The sequence below is a fragment of the Convolutriloba macropyga genome, chromosome 7, assembly GCF_964194025.1.
Source record: "Convolutriloba macropyga chromosome 7, txConMacr16.3, whole genome shotgun sequence".
Classification (NCBI taxonomy): domain Eukaryota; kingdom Metazoa; phylum Xenacoelomorpha; order Acoela; family Convolutidae; genus Convolutriloba; species Convolutriloba macropyga.
This window is the reverse complement of record NC_134474.1, coordinates 11,863,171-11,876,162: the sequence shown is the minus strand read 5'-3', so window position 1 is coordinate 11,876,162 and position 12,992 is coordinate 11,863,171. Positions and strand designations below refer to the sequence as shown.

Genomic DNA, 12,992 nt, shown 5'->3' with positions numbered 1-12,992 from the left:
TCTCAACGACTATCCCCAAACAGCTCTTTTTTCCCACTATTCAAAAAAATTGAATTTTATTGGAGCGCAGCTTTTCCAAACGATTTTTAAAGAATTATTCGTATTTTCAAAACTTTTGGAGTTAAATTGAGACGATGGTTCCAGTGAAACAGAAACAGTAAGCGAAGGGGAAAAGTGAGTGGAATTGCGTCGCAAAATTTTTTCACTCTAATTTTAAAGCAGTTTTGAGAAAGTTGTGGACGAACAAAAAATTGATTTCTTGCAAGTGGATTTTTGTTCACATGCTGCGATTCGAATTGCATGTTTACACTTTTTTTCTATTGTTTTGATCGTTTTTTTTTCAACTGATTTACGCAGTCCATTTATAGTCCATTCTTGGTCTATTTTTTTTACTCAAGCAGAATCCATTAAATTGTATGTATGGAAATTATTGAAAATTACATAATTGACAATTTTCACGTTTCACTCCTCATTTACCTCACAAAGCTGTTCAACAGAATGGATTAAAAAATTTTCAACCTTGGTATTAGGCAATGTCATGAATACAGGCAAGCTGAAAAAAACCAAAACCAAAAAACGAGCGAATCGTTACAGCCTGTTCTTTAGGCCAATAAGGAATAGCGAATTAGGTTACCAAAGTCCATTAGAACAATTGCTAGCTGTTATTAGTAAAAAAGTAATCGCCTTCAGTATAGAAGTTAAATTGAGTGCATTTTTAGCATTGTGTCCAGTGGGTCAACGGCGGATTTTGCTGGCTTGTTTTCGTAATATCAATTATTTGTACAATAGTTTTTTTCGTCCAGCCACTTCTACATCCAAAATGGGATGAACAGGTGAGGTTTTGAGGGCATTAATTCGCTGAACATTTCTCTCAGAGCTTTACTAGCCCCTAAAAGTACAAATCTGAGGATACAAAAAGAAATTAATTCAAGAGGGGCAGTTTTGGTGGCATAGAACCCCCTCCCCCTTCCCACTAACTATACACGCGCTCCACGATAGGAACAAAAGTGCAACTGTGGAGACAAAAGATTCAGAACAACCAGTAAACAAAATCAAATGAATTTCTCACATTTTTTGACCAATTTTTGACATTTTACGAACAATTTTGAGATTTTTGACATTTTTTAGACCAAATCTTGACATTTTTAAACCTTATTCTGACGTTTTTGCAGCTCATTTTAGATGTTTTTTGGACCAAATTTTGAATATTTTCGGACCTTTCTTGACGTTTTTCCTCAGAGTTTTGATGTTTTTTGGGCCTAATTTTGACGCTTAAGGAACTTACTTTTCTATTTCTCCGAACAATTTCGACGTCTTTGGGACTTATTTTTTACGTTGTCCGACCAATTTTGATGATTTTTGGACATAAGTTTAAAGTTTTTGGTCCTATTTTGACGTTTTCGGTCCACTTTTGACTTTGTTGCAACCTATTTTTGGGAACCATTTTTGACATTTTCTGACGACGTTTTGAAATTTTATGTACCTATGTCTGACTTTTTCGGACCCATTTTTGACGCTGTAGCAAACTATGTTTGACGTTTTTTGGACCTATTTTTGACAATGCTGCAACTAATTTTTGACGTTTTTTGGGCCCACTTTTGACCTTAATTCGATCAAACTTTAAATATTTTTGCAGACCCACTTCTGACGAAATTTTGAACACTTTTTGACATTGTTGCATACTATTTTTGACGCTTTTTGGTTTAATTTTGGACGTTGTTGCAAACTATTTTCAATGTTCCTCGGACCTGTTTATTGATTTATTTTTGGATTATTTCTGGCGTTCTTCGGACCAAATTTGACGTTTAACCGACCTATTTTTATGTCTTGTTTATGAGAGAATGAAATCAAACTGATGAATTTTCAAATCTCCCACTCAAATCTCATTGATGGATTTCCTATGACCCAGTGAAATCCCGTCCATGGATTTGCTACGACTCAGTGAAATCTCATCGATGGATCTTTTATGACCCATTGAAATCAAACCGATAAATTTTCTCTGACCCACTGAAATCTCATGGATTTTCTATGACAAAGTAAAATCCCATCGATGGATTTTCTACGACCCCGTGCAATCCCATCGATGGATTTTCTATGACCAAGTAAATTCCCATCGATGGATCTTTTATGACCCAATAAAATTCCATCGGTGGGTTTTGTATGACATACTGAAGCCGCGCTAATGGATTTCCTATGACCCAGTGGAATCATATTGATGGATTTTGCATGCCCTACTGAAGCCAATTGATGAATTTTCTATGACCCACTGAAGCCGCATTGACGGATGTTCTATGACCCAGTGAAATCTTATTGATGGTTATTGTATGACCCACTGAAGCCCCAGCGATGGGTTTTCCACAACATACTGAAGCCGCATAGGCCGGTTTTCTATGTCCCAGTGAAGTCCCATTGATGGATTTTCTATGATCCACAGAAGCCCCGTTGAAGGATTTTCTTTGACCCATTGAAAGTGATTTGAAGGATTTTCTAAGACACAAATAAATCCAGTTGATGGGTTTTCTATGGTCCTCTGAAGCCCATTGATGGATTTTCTGTGACGCAGTGAAATCCCGTAGATGGATTTATTTTGACCCACTGAAGCCGCACTGACGGATTTTCTACAACTCAGTGAAATCCTAGCGATGAATTTTCTACGACACAGTGAAGTACCATCGATGGATATTTTGTGACGCAATGAAATCCTATCAATGGGTTTTCAATGACCTATTGGAATTGTATCAATGGAATTTCCATGGCCCACTGAAGCCCCAGCGATGGGTTTTCCACAACATACTGAAGCCGCATAGGCCGGTTTTCTATGTCCCAGTGAAGTCCCATTGATGGATTTTCTATGATCCACAGAAGCCCCGTTGAAGGATTTTCTTTGACCCATTGAAAGTGATTTGAAGGATTTTCTAAGACACAAATAAATCCAGTTGATGGGTTTTCTATGGTCCTCTGAAGCCCATTGATGGATTTTCTGTGACGCAGTGAAATCCCGTAGATGGATTTATTTTGACCCACTGAAGCCGCACTGACGGATTTTCTACAACTCAGTGAAATCCTAGCGATGAATTTTCTACGACACAGTGAAGTACCATCGATGGATATTTTGTGACGCAATGAAATCCTATCAATGGGTTTTCAATGACCTATTGGAATTGTATCAATGGATTTTCCATGGCCCACTGAAGCCCCATTGATGGATTTTGTATGACATACTGAAGCCGCATTGACGGATTTTCTACGATCCATTGAAATCCTACTGATGGGTTTTGTATTAACTACCCAAGCTCATTGATAAATTTTCTATGACGCAGTGAAATCCCATAGGTGGATTTTCTATGATCCACTGAAGCCACGTTGATGGAATTTTCATGACCCACTGAAGCCCCATTGATGGATTTTGTATGACATACTGAAGCTGCATTGACGTATTTTTTATGACCCAGTGAAATCCTATTGATGGATTTTGTATAAACTACCCAAGCCAATTGAGTGAAATCCCATAGATGGAATTTCTATGAACCAGTGAAGCCGCGCTGACAGATATTCTACGACCCAGTGAAATCCAATCAATGAATTTTCTATGACCCGGGGAAGCACCATCGATGGATCTTTTTTGACGCAATGAAATCCCATCGATGAGTTTTCAATGACCAGCTGGAATCCTATCAATGGAACTTCCATGACCCACTGAAACCCCATTGATGGAATTTGTATGACGTACTGAAGCCGCATTGAGGGATTTTCTATGACCCAGTGAAATCCTATTGATGGATTTTGTATAAACTACCCAAGCCAATTGATGAATTTTCTATGACGCAGTGAAATACCATAGATGGAATTTTTATGACCCAGTAAAGCCGCACTGACAGATTTTCTACGACCCAGTGAAATCCCATCGATTAATTTTCTATGACCCAGTGAAGTATCATCGATGGATCTTTTATGACGCAATGAAATCCCATCAATAGGTTTCCATTGACCCATTGGAATCCTATCAATATAACTTCCATGACCCACTGAACGCCCATTGATGGAATTTGTATGACATACTGAAGCCGCATTGACGGATTTTCTACGACCCATTGAAATCCTTTTGATGTGTTTTGTATTAACTACCCAATCTCATTGATGAATTTTCTATGACGCAGTGAAATCCCATAGATGGATTTTCCATGACCCACGGAAGCCCCATTAATGGATTTTGTATGACATACTGAAGCCGCTTTGACGGATTTTCTAGGACCCATTGAAATCCTGTTGATGGGTTTTGTATTAACTACCCAAGACCATTTATGAATTTTCTATGACGCAGTGAAATCCCATTGATGGATTTTCTATGACCCACTGAAGCCGCATTGACGGATTTTTTTTGACTTAGTGAAATTCTATTGACAGATTCTGTATGACCTACTGAAGCCCATGGATGATTTTTCTATGACGCAGTCAAATCCCATTGATGGATTTCGTATGACCGAGAAATCCTCTCAATGGATTTTCTATGATTGAGTGGAATCCCGTTGATGCATTTTAAAAGACCCAGTAAAATTTCATGAAGTAAAAAGCAGAATATTCCCTTCGATGAATTTTCTATGATCAGGGAAAATTTGGCAATGAACCATCGATGAACCATCGATGTACTTTTTATGATATTTCTATGATCCATCGATTGACTTTTTATGATATTTCTATGATCCATCGATTGACTTTTTATGATATTTCTATGATCCACCTATGGGATTCACAGCCCAACCCGGGGTCCTGAAATTATGAGATTTTGGTTCTTGAGAAATGTTTTAACGCTTCTTCTCGACAAGAACATAGAAGCACAATTTTCATAGTTTTTTATTTCCTTTTGTATTCATGAAGTCACCAATTCAAAAAAATATCCAAAACTTTTTTAAAATATTTAAAATGTGTCCAATACGTTTTGCCTTTAGACTTTAAAGTGAAGTTCGTTTATTTCCATGGCGTCTTTTTTGATTTCTCCCTTCTGGTTGTTCCTCAAATTGGTTTTCTTTTTCACCAGTCAAATCCAATTCCGCCACTTTTTGATAGAGGCTACCGAAGATATGAATTCCCCTGAAATCGAAAATAATTCAGTAAGATGAATATCATGCTCTTTAAACTACTTGTTTATCTCTATATAAATATATCTATACAGGGAGAATATTGTACTACTGGCATAAATTGTTCAAACCCGTCAAATACGGTACTAAGTGAGAACTAGTTCACAAATAACTACAACAACTGCGACAATCTATTTGAATCCAGACTGATAGTAGTGGCTCCTTTTGGACAAAAGGAAGCAAAAGTTGTCTTTTTAAACCAATTATTTAATCAAATATTCATTTCCAATTTTTACGTTTTCAGCAGACAACAGCAGGAAAAGTGTTTGTGCTATAAATGAAAATCAGCTCAATTGTTTCTCTGCAAAACGCAGCAGACAATCGAACAGATTTTTGTAATTGTTTCGTTTTTTCTTTTTCGGTGATAAATGAGGAAAACAAGACGAATTATCAGTTTTAACTGAAAAAAGACAATTTTCCCAAGAAGTTACAGACGATTAAGTCAAACGATCTCAGAGCGTTAAGAAAAAATTTACAATTTTTTTCAAAGAACAGCTTTCAAAAAAATTAGATTCCTGCCTCCAAAAACTTCTAACAAACGCACCGCTCAGGTTTCTTTCGAAGAAAAAATGAGCATCCTGCTGTTAAGTTATCAGCGTGAACTATGCACGCAATAGCAGAAAATTTATGCAAGAGTAAAGCACATAGTTAGCTTACAAAAACTGACGAATACGAAAATATCGGTTATAAACTCATTCTTCTATGTGTTGTTGCAACTCATGTTTCTGTGTGTGGTGGTAAAAATTTATTCTGCTCAAAATACATCAAATGTCATGATGTCATTTAAAATTGGAATAAAATCTGAAATAAAACAACTTTTTATAAAATCAATATCGGTGTTCATCTGTAAGATCAAAAAACCATACGGAACAATTTTGCAATATAACAAATTTTTTTTATCATTATAAAATCTGCTTGTCCATTTGAAACTCGTTACCACTTTTAGACAGCACAATTAGATTGTAAACAGTTCGAACCGTAATAATCAATATTTTAATCATTTTTATTTGAACCAAATTGCAAAATCATTTTTTTTAAAACACAGCTTAAAATTCTGGTTTCAAACAAATCAAGCAAATCCAAGTTTGCAGCGATTATTTTAGCCCTGTGTTCCTTTTTAATGCAATTTGTGGCTTGACCGGTTTTTGTCTGGCCCATTTGATTCTACTCAGATGCGGTATTAGCAAGTAGCGCTCGGAGAGCATTATGTGGCCAAGTATCTCTCTTAGAGCCTTATTCCCTACTAGTCTCTAAGTATGCGGTTCACCGAAACTGTTTTGAGGAGACGTTTTCAGCGTGCGATGGGGTTGTTCTTAGTCTCAAAACTTTGACCCTCTCGGTCACCACCCCTAGGTCACCGCGCCCACTCCGACCATACCTCATACACCCTACTGAAACCTGGTGATTTGGACCTGCACCTTCTCTTCCAGCTCTCCCACAAACCTAACCCCAGCCCCATTGCTGACCTTCCCCGCATCGCTGACTTTCTTCCCCATCGCTCTTCAGCCCCCGCCCAACCCGCTCTCACACCCGCTCCTAATAAAACTATTTTTAAACTGACTGCTTGGAGAGTAATGGGAAAATAAATTTGGATAACATGGGAAATTTTTCAGTTCGATCTAAATTTTAATGTAAAAAATATTTCCTCTGGCATTTGAAAATACAAGTCCCTCACATGTTTGGAAGGCAATTTACCAATTTTCTTCAAATACTTTACACCATTTTGAAAACTAGTTTGAAATAAAGTTTTCTGTCAATTCATCCAAGTTTCAATAATATTTATCAAATTTGATTTTGTGGGGGTTTCGTGAAAGCCAAAATCAAAAACGTTTTCAATTATGTGTAAAAAATTATATTGATGATATTTTTCAATCCAACAATAGTTGTATGTGTTAAATTTTCGAAAAAGGTTTTTAGAAAATGATCACAGTAAAGCAAATTTGTTACCAAATCTGTGATCCAGTTCTTATATTTGAATATTTTGAAATATTAGGAACAGGGTTTCTGATAAGATTTACAAACCTTAAAGGCTTTTCTGACTGACGCAATGATGCTTTTAGTTAAACAAAAGGCTCAAATGCATCAATTATTATCAAAATGTTAAGAACAATGGATTTGAAAAAAGATAAAACGCATAATTCTTCTCACATTACTTTTTATCTCTGGTTTATTATATCCCTATCTGTTGTGCAAAAATTAGGAAACTAAAATAGCTTTATTATGCAAAACCTCCACTTTTCGGTACAGTATCCAAAATCTACTTTTCAAATGTTTTTTTTTCAGCGCTTGTTAAAAGTTATTTAAGCAAAACAACATTTTGGATGCAAATACAGCGGTTTTCAAAAAAGAATAATGGAGTGCTTTTTCTAACTTTATAGTTCAAACGAATAATTGAGCTTACAAATGGGATTGGGTACTCATACTTTGTAATTTAAGCAATAACCAATTTTATATTGCGCAATTATCAATATCAAAAGGACATAGTGCTGCTTTGATTAGCATCAAGACAGTTTGTTGCTGTATTACAGTTTTTCTCTGCGCCAATTTTATCTGTTTCAATTTAGATTTAATTTTGTTCTTTCAGAATATTTTCAAGGGCAAAATAAAAAAAACGACGTAAAGCAATAAAACGTGTTGTTAAGTCAAAGTGCATTAGGCTATCAACCTTTACTAGGGCGATTGATAGCTGGTATTAAACTCATTAGTTTTAAATTAAAAAGTCTTTTAATTAAATTTTTGCAGTCTAACTGATACCAAAAAATATAATATATTTTTTTTTTATTTTCGGTTTCAATCCTAATGTGCGTCAAGTGGCCAACGTTGGCTCTTTTGCAAGAATATTGGGTGGCAATTTGCATGGCTATGTTGATATATTTGAGATACCAAAATTTCCCTCGTAAAGAGATATATATGAAGATTTTTTTGTAGCGATTTTGCTAAATACACAACTAACAAGCTGTTCTATAAGAAACGTAAATCGTTTGACGGAAAATGGCACGCTTTTGTTATAGGAAACATAATGGAATTTGGTTCCATTACATAAATTAGAATTCATGAAGAAGAACAACTTTAGAAAAAGGACGAAATTAAAATCTAAACAACCAATTTCTAACTCATTCTTAAGTTGTTTAGCGGTCGGAAATTTATCCCATTAAGCTAAGACTTCAGTGTAAACGAAACAACCCCTATTCAGACCTTTATGCGCTCACAAATATCTCTGATTGAACAATCTCACCAATTTCCTCCAATCAAAACATCGACAGATCATGTGCAATAATTTCAATTTCTTTTCACCGCTGATTAGACCAAGTAATTAAAATTGAGAATTGCCTTGAGAATTGCTCCTTTTTAATGCAATTTGTTGCTTGAAGAAATTTTTGTCTGGCCCATTTGATTTTTCGTCCTCAGAAACAATATTAGCAACTAGCGTTCGGAGAGAATCAAGTGGTCAAGTATTTCTCTTAGAGTGTTACGCTCTACTAGTCTCTAAGTATGCGGTTCACCGAAACTGTTTTGAGGAGACATTTTCAGTGTGCGATGGGGTTGCTCTTAGTCTCAAAAGTTTGACCCTCTCGGTCATCTCTCCTAAGTCAACGCGCCCACTTCGACCCCACCCCTGTACACCCTACCCAAACCTGGCCGTTTTGACCTGCCCCTTCTTGTCCAGCTCTCACACAAACCTACCCCCTCCCCATCGCTCTTCACCCCCCCCCCCATCAAACCCACTCACACCCCCTCCTAATTCTAGCAATCCTAAGCTCAAGCTACTACCTAAGCTAACTGCTCACCGTTTGTTTGAGAGCAATTCGTCGGACGTTAGTTGCTTATGTTTGATTTAATAGGAACATCAAAAACCAAATTAATGTCAGCAAACTATATTTTAGCTGTCTGCTGAGAAAGTAATGAGAAAATAAATTTGGTTAACACGGAAAATTTTTTAACGCGATCTAAACATAATTGTAGATAATATTTCTTCTGTCATTTGAAAACTCAAATCTCTCCCTTGTTTGGAATGCAATTTACAGAATTGTCTTCAAATATTGCACACCATTTTGAAAACTAGTTTGATAAAAAGCTTTCTGTCAATTCAACCAAAATTCAATATAATTTATCAAATTTGATTTTGTGGCTGTTTCGTGATAACAAAGATCAAAAACGTTTTCCATTAAATGTAAACAATTGTATTGATGATTTTTTCAATCCAACAATAGTTAAGTTAAATTTTTTTGAAGAGTTTTTAGAAAATAATCACATTAAAGCAAATCAGTAATCAAATCTGTGATCCAGTTGTTCTTACATTTAATATTTTGCAATTTTAAGAAAAAGAGTATTTTGATAAACCTTACACCTTACTAAAACTTGGCGATTTGGACCTGCCCCTTCTCGTCAAGCTCTCCCACAAACCTACAGCCCATCGCTGACCTTCCTCCGCATTGCTGACTTTCCTCCCAATCGCTTTTCAACCCTCCACCCAACCCGCTCTCACACCCACTCCTAATTCTAGCAATCCTAAGCCCAAGCTACTACCTAAGCCAATTGCTCGCCGGTCGTTTGAGAGCAATTCATTGGACGTTAGTTGCTTTTGTTTGGTTTAAATAAAACATCAAAAAGCAAATTAATGACAGCAAATTATATTTAAACTGTCTGATGAGAAAGTAATGAGAAAATAAATTTGATTAACACGGAAAATTTTTCAAAGGGATCTAAACATTATTGTAAATAATATTTCTTCTGTCATTTGAAAAATCAAATCTCTCCCATGTTGGGAAAGCAATTTACAGAATTGTCTTCGAATATTGCACACCATTTTGAAAACCAGTTTGATAAAAGGCTTTCTGTCAATTCAACCAATTTTCAATATAATTTATCAATTTTGATTTTGTGGGGGTTTAGTGAAAGCAAAAGTCAAAAAGGTTTTCAATTAAGTTTGAAAAACTAGTTTGATGACATTCTTCAATCCAACAATAGTTGTATGTGTTAAATTTTTTAAAAGCTTTAAAAAATAATCACATTAAAGCAAATCAGTTACCAAGTCTGTGATCTAGTTCTTATTTTTAAAAACTTTGCAGTATTAAGGAAAAGAGTCTTTTGATAAGTTTTACAAAACTTAAAAGCTTTTCTGACTGACGCAATTATGCTTTTAGTTAAACAAAAAGCTCAAATGCATGAAATTTTATCAAAATTTTAAGAAAATTGGAATTAAAAAAATGATAAGACGCTTAATTCTTCTCACTTTACTTTTTATCTCTGGTGCTTTATATCTCTATCTTATTGTGCAAAAATTACGAAACTAAAATGAGGTTAGTATGCAAAACCTCCACTTTTCATTACAGTAACCAAAATCTAGTTTTCAAATGTTTCTTTTTCAGCGCATTTTATGAATTATTTAAGCAAAACACCATATTCCATGCAAACACAGCAATTTCCAGAAAAGAAGAAAGGAATGCACTTTCTAAATTTTTAGTTCATACGAATAATTGAGCTTACAAATGATATTGGTTACTCATACTTTTCAATTTGAGCGATAACCGTTATAAAATTGCCCAATTATTAATATCAAAAGGACGTAGTGCTGCTTTGATTAGCATCAACACAGTTTTTTGCTGTATTGCAGTTCTTTTTCTGCGCCAATTTTATCTGATTCAATTTATATTTAATTTTGTTCTTTCAGAATATTTTCAAAGGCAAAATTTTTTTAAAAAAAACGACGTAAAGCAATAAAACGGGTTCTATAAGTAAAAGTGCATTAGGCTATCAACGTTTATTAGAGCGATTGATAGCTGGTATTAAGCTCACTAGTTTTTACTGGAAAAGTTTATAGTCAAATTCTAACTGATACCAAAAATGTCAAATTCTATTTCTTCTTTTTGTTCTTCAGTTTCAATCCTGATGTGCGTCAAGTGGTCAGTTTTGGCTGTTTTGCAAGACTATTGGCTGACAGTGTTCAAGGCTATAATGATATCTTTGAGATACCAAAATTATCCTCGTGAAGTAAAGATTTTTTTGTAAAGATATTATAAAATACTCACCTAAAACGCTGTTCTATAAGTAGCGTAAATCCTTCGATGGAAAATGGCAGGCTGTTTTTTTAAAGGGAAATATAAGGGAATTTGGTTCCTTTACATAAATTAGAATTCCTGAAGATGAACAACTGTAGAAAAAAGACAAAATTAAAATCTAAACAACCAGCTTTTAACTCATTCTCAGTTCACACTTTTGCGTGCTTAATTGTTCAACGTTCGGAAAATTATCCCATTAAGATAAGATTTCAGTATAATCGAAACTACCTCTGATCAGACCTTTATTGCACTCGTTTGAGAGCAATTCGTTGGACGTTAGTTGCTTTTGTTTGGTTTAAATAAAACATCAAAAAGCAAATTAATGACAGCAAATTATATTTAAACTCTCTGATGAGAAAGTAATGAGAAAATAAATTTGGTTAACACGGAAAAATTTCAAAGGGATCTAAACATTATTGTAAATAATAATTCTTCTGTCATTTGAAAAATCAAATCTCTCCCATGTTGGGAAGGCAATTTACAGAATTGTCTTCAAATATTGCACACCATATTGAAAACCAGTTTGATAAAAAGCTTTCTGTCAATTCAACCAATTTTCAATATAATTTATCAAATTTGATTTTGTGGGGGTTTAGTGAAAGCGAAAGTCAAAAAAGTTTTCAATTAAGTTTAAAAAACTAATTTGATGACATTCTTCAATCCAACAATAGTTGTATGTGTTAAATTTTTAAAAAGCTTTAGAAAATAATCACATTAAAGCAAATCAGTTACCAAGTCTGTGATCCAGTTCTTATTTTTAAAAACTTTGCAGTATTAAGGAAAAGAGTCTTGCGATTGATAGCTGGTATTAAGCTCACTAGTTTTTACTGGAAAAGTTTATTAATCATAATTTTGCAATCTAACTGATACCAAAAATGTCAAATTCTCTCTCTTCTTTTTGTTCTTCAGTTTCAATCCTGATGTGCGTCAAGTGGTCAATTTTGGCTGTTTTGCAAGACTATTGGCTGACAATTTGCAAGGCTATAATGATATCTTTGAGATACCAAAATTTCCCTCGTGAAGTAAAGATTTTTTTGTAAAGATATTATTAAATACTCACCTAAAACGCTGTTCTATAAGTAGCGTAAATCGTTCGATGGAAAATGGCAGGCTGTTTTTTTAAAGGGAAATATAAGGGAATTTGGTTCCTTTACATAAATTAGAATTCCTGAAGATGAACAACTTTAAAAAAAAGACAAAGTTAAAATCTAAACAACCAGCTTCTAACTCATTCTCAGTTCACACTTTTGCGTGCTTAATTGTTCAACGGTCTGAAAATTATCCCATTAAGATAAGATTTCAGTATAATCGAAACGACCTCTGATCAGACCTTTATGCGCTCACAAACATCTCTAATTGGAAAATCTCACCAATTTGCCTCCAGTCAAAATTTCATCAGATCATGTCCTATAATTTCAATTTGTTTTCACCGCTGTTTAGACCCTGTGATTAAAACTGAGAATGGCCTTGTGTTCGCCCCAATTGGCCCATCGAATGAAGTCAACCTGTTTTAATTAGATAACCTGTTTTGATTAGATTGAGAGGCTGGATCATCCACCGACAGAACATCAAAAAGCTCTGTGGCTAAAACAAAATTCGTACAAAATTTGCTAAACTCATCGTTTTTCAGTTCTTCGTAAAACTTTATGTTTTTTTCAGATATTTTTCAGTTAAAATTGCGGGAAGTTAAAGTTTGTTAAGGTACGGCAAAATTATTTGCGCAAGTTAATGTTTTATACCTACCTGAACTTTATGAATAATCAATGAATTCATGTTTGTTCACAATTAATCAAAACTC

The 12,992-nt window shown here is 34.7% G+C and overlaps 1 protein-coding gene and 1 long non-coding RNA gene across 2 annotated transcripts in view; one reads left to right on the top strand and one right to left on the bottom strand.

The window, feature by feature from the left end:
- The window catches only part of LOC142342098 (carbonic anhydrase 7-like), a 51,938-nt gene that overhangs the window by 19,763 nt on the left and 19,183 nt on the right, over positions 1 to 12,992 (top strand). The window lies entirely within an intron of this gene.
- Positions 4,836 to 12,778, bottom strand: LOC142342099 (uncharacterized). Its single transcript, XR_012759149.1, has 2 exons — positions 12,718 to 12,778; positions 4,836 to 5,088 (listed from the first exon to the last, which is right to left on the bottom strand). It is a non-coding gene; the product is annotated as an uncharacterized LOC142342099 (long non-coding RNA).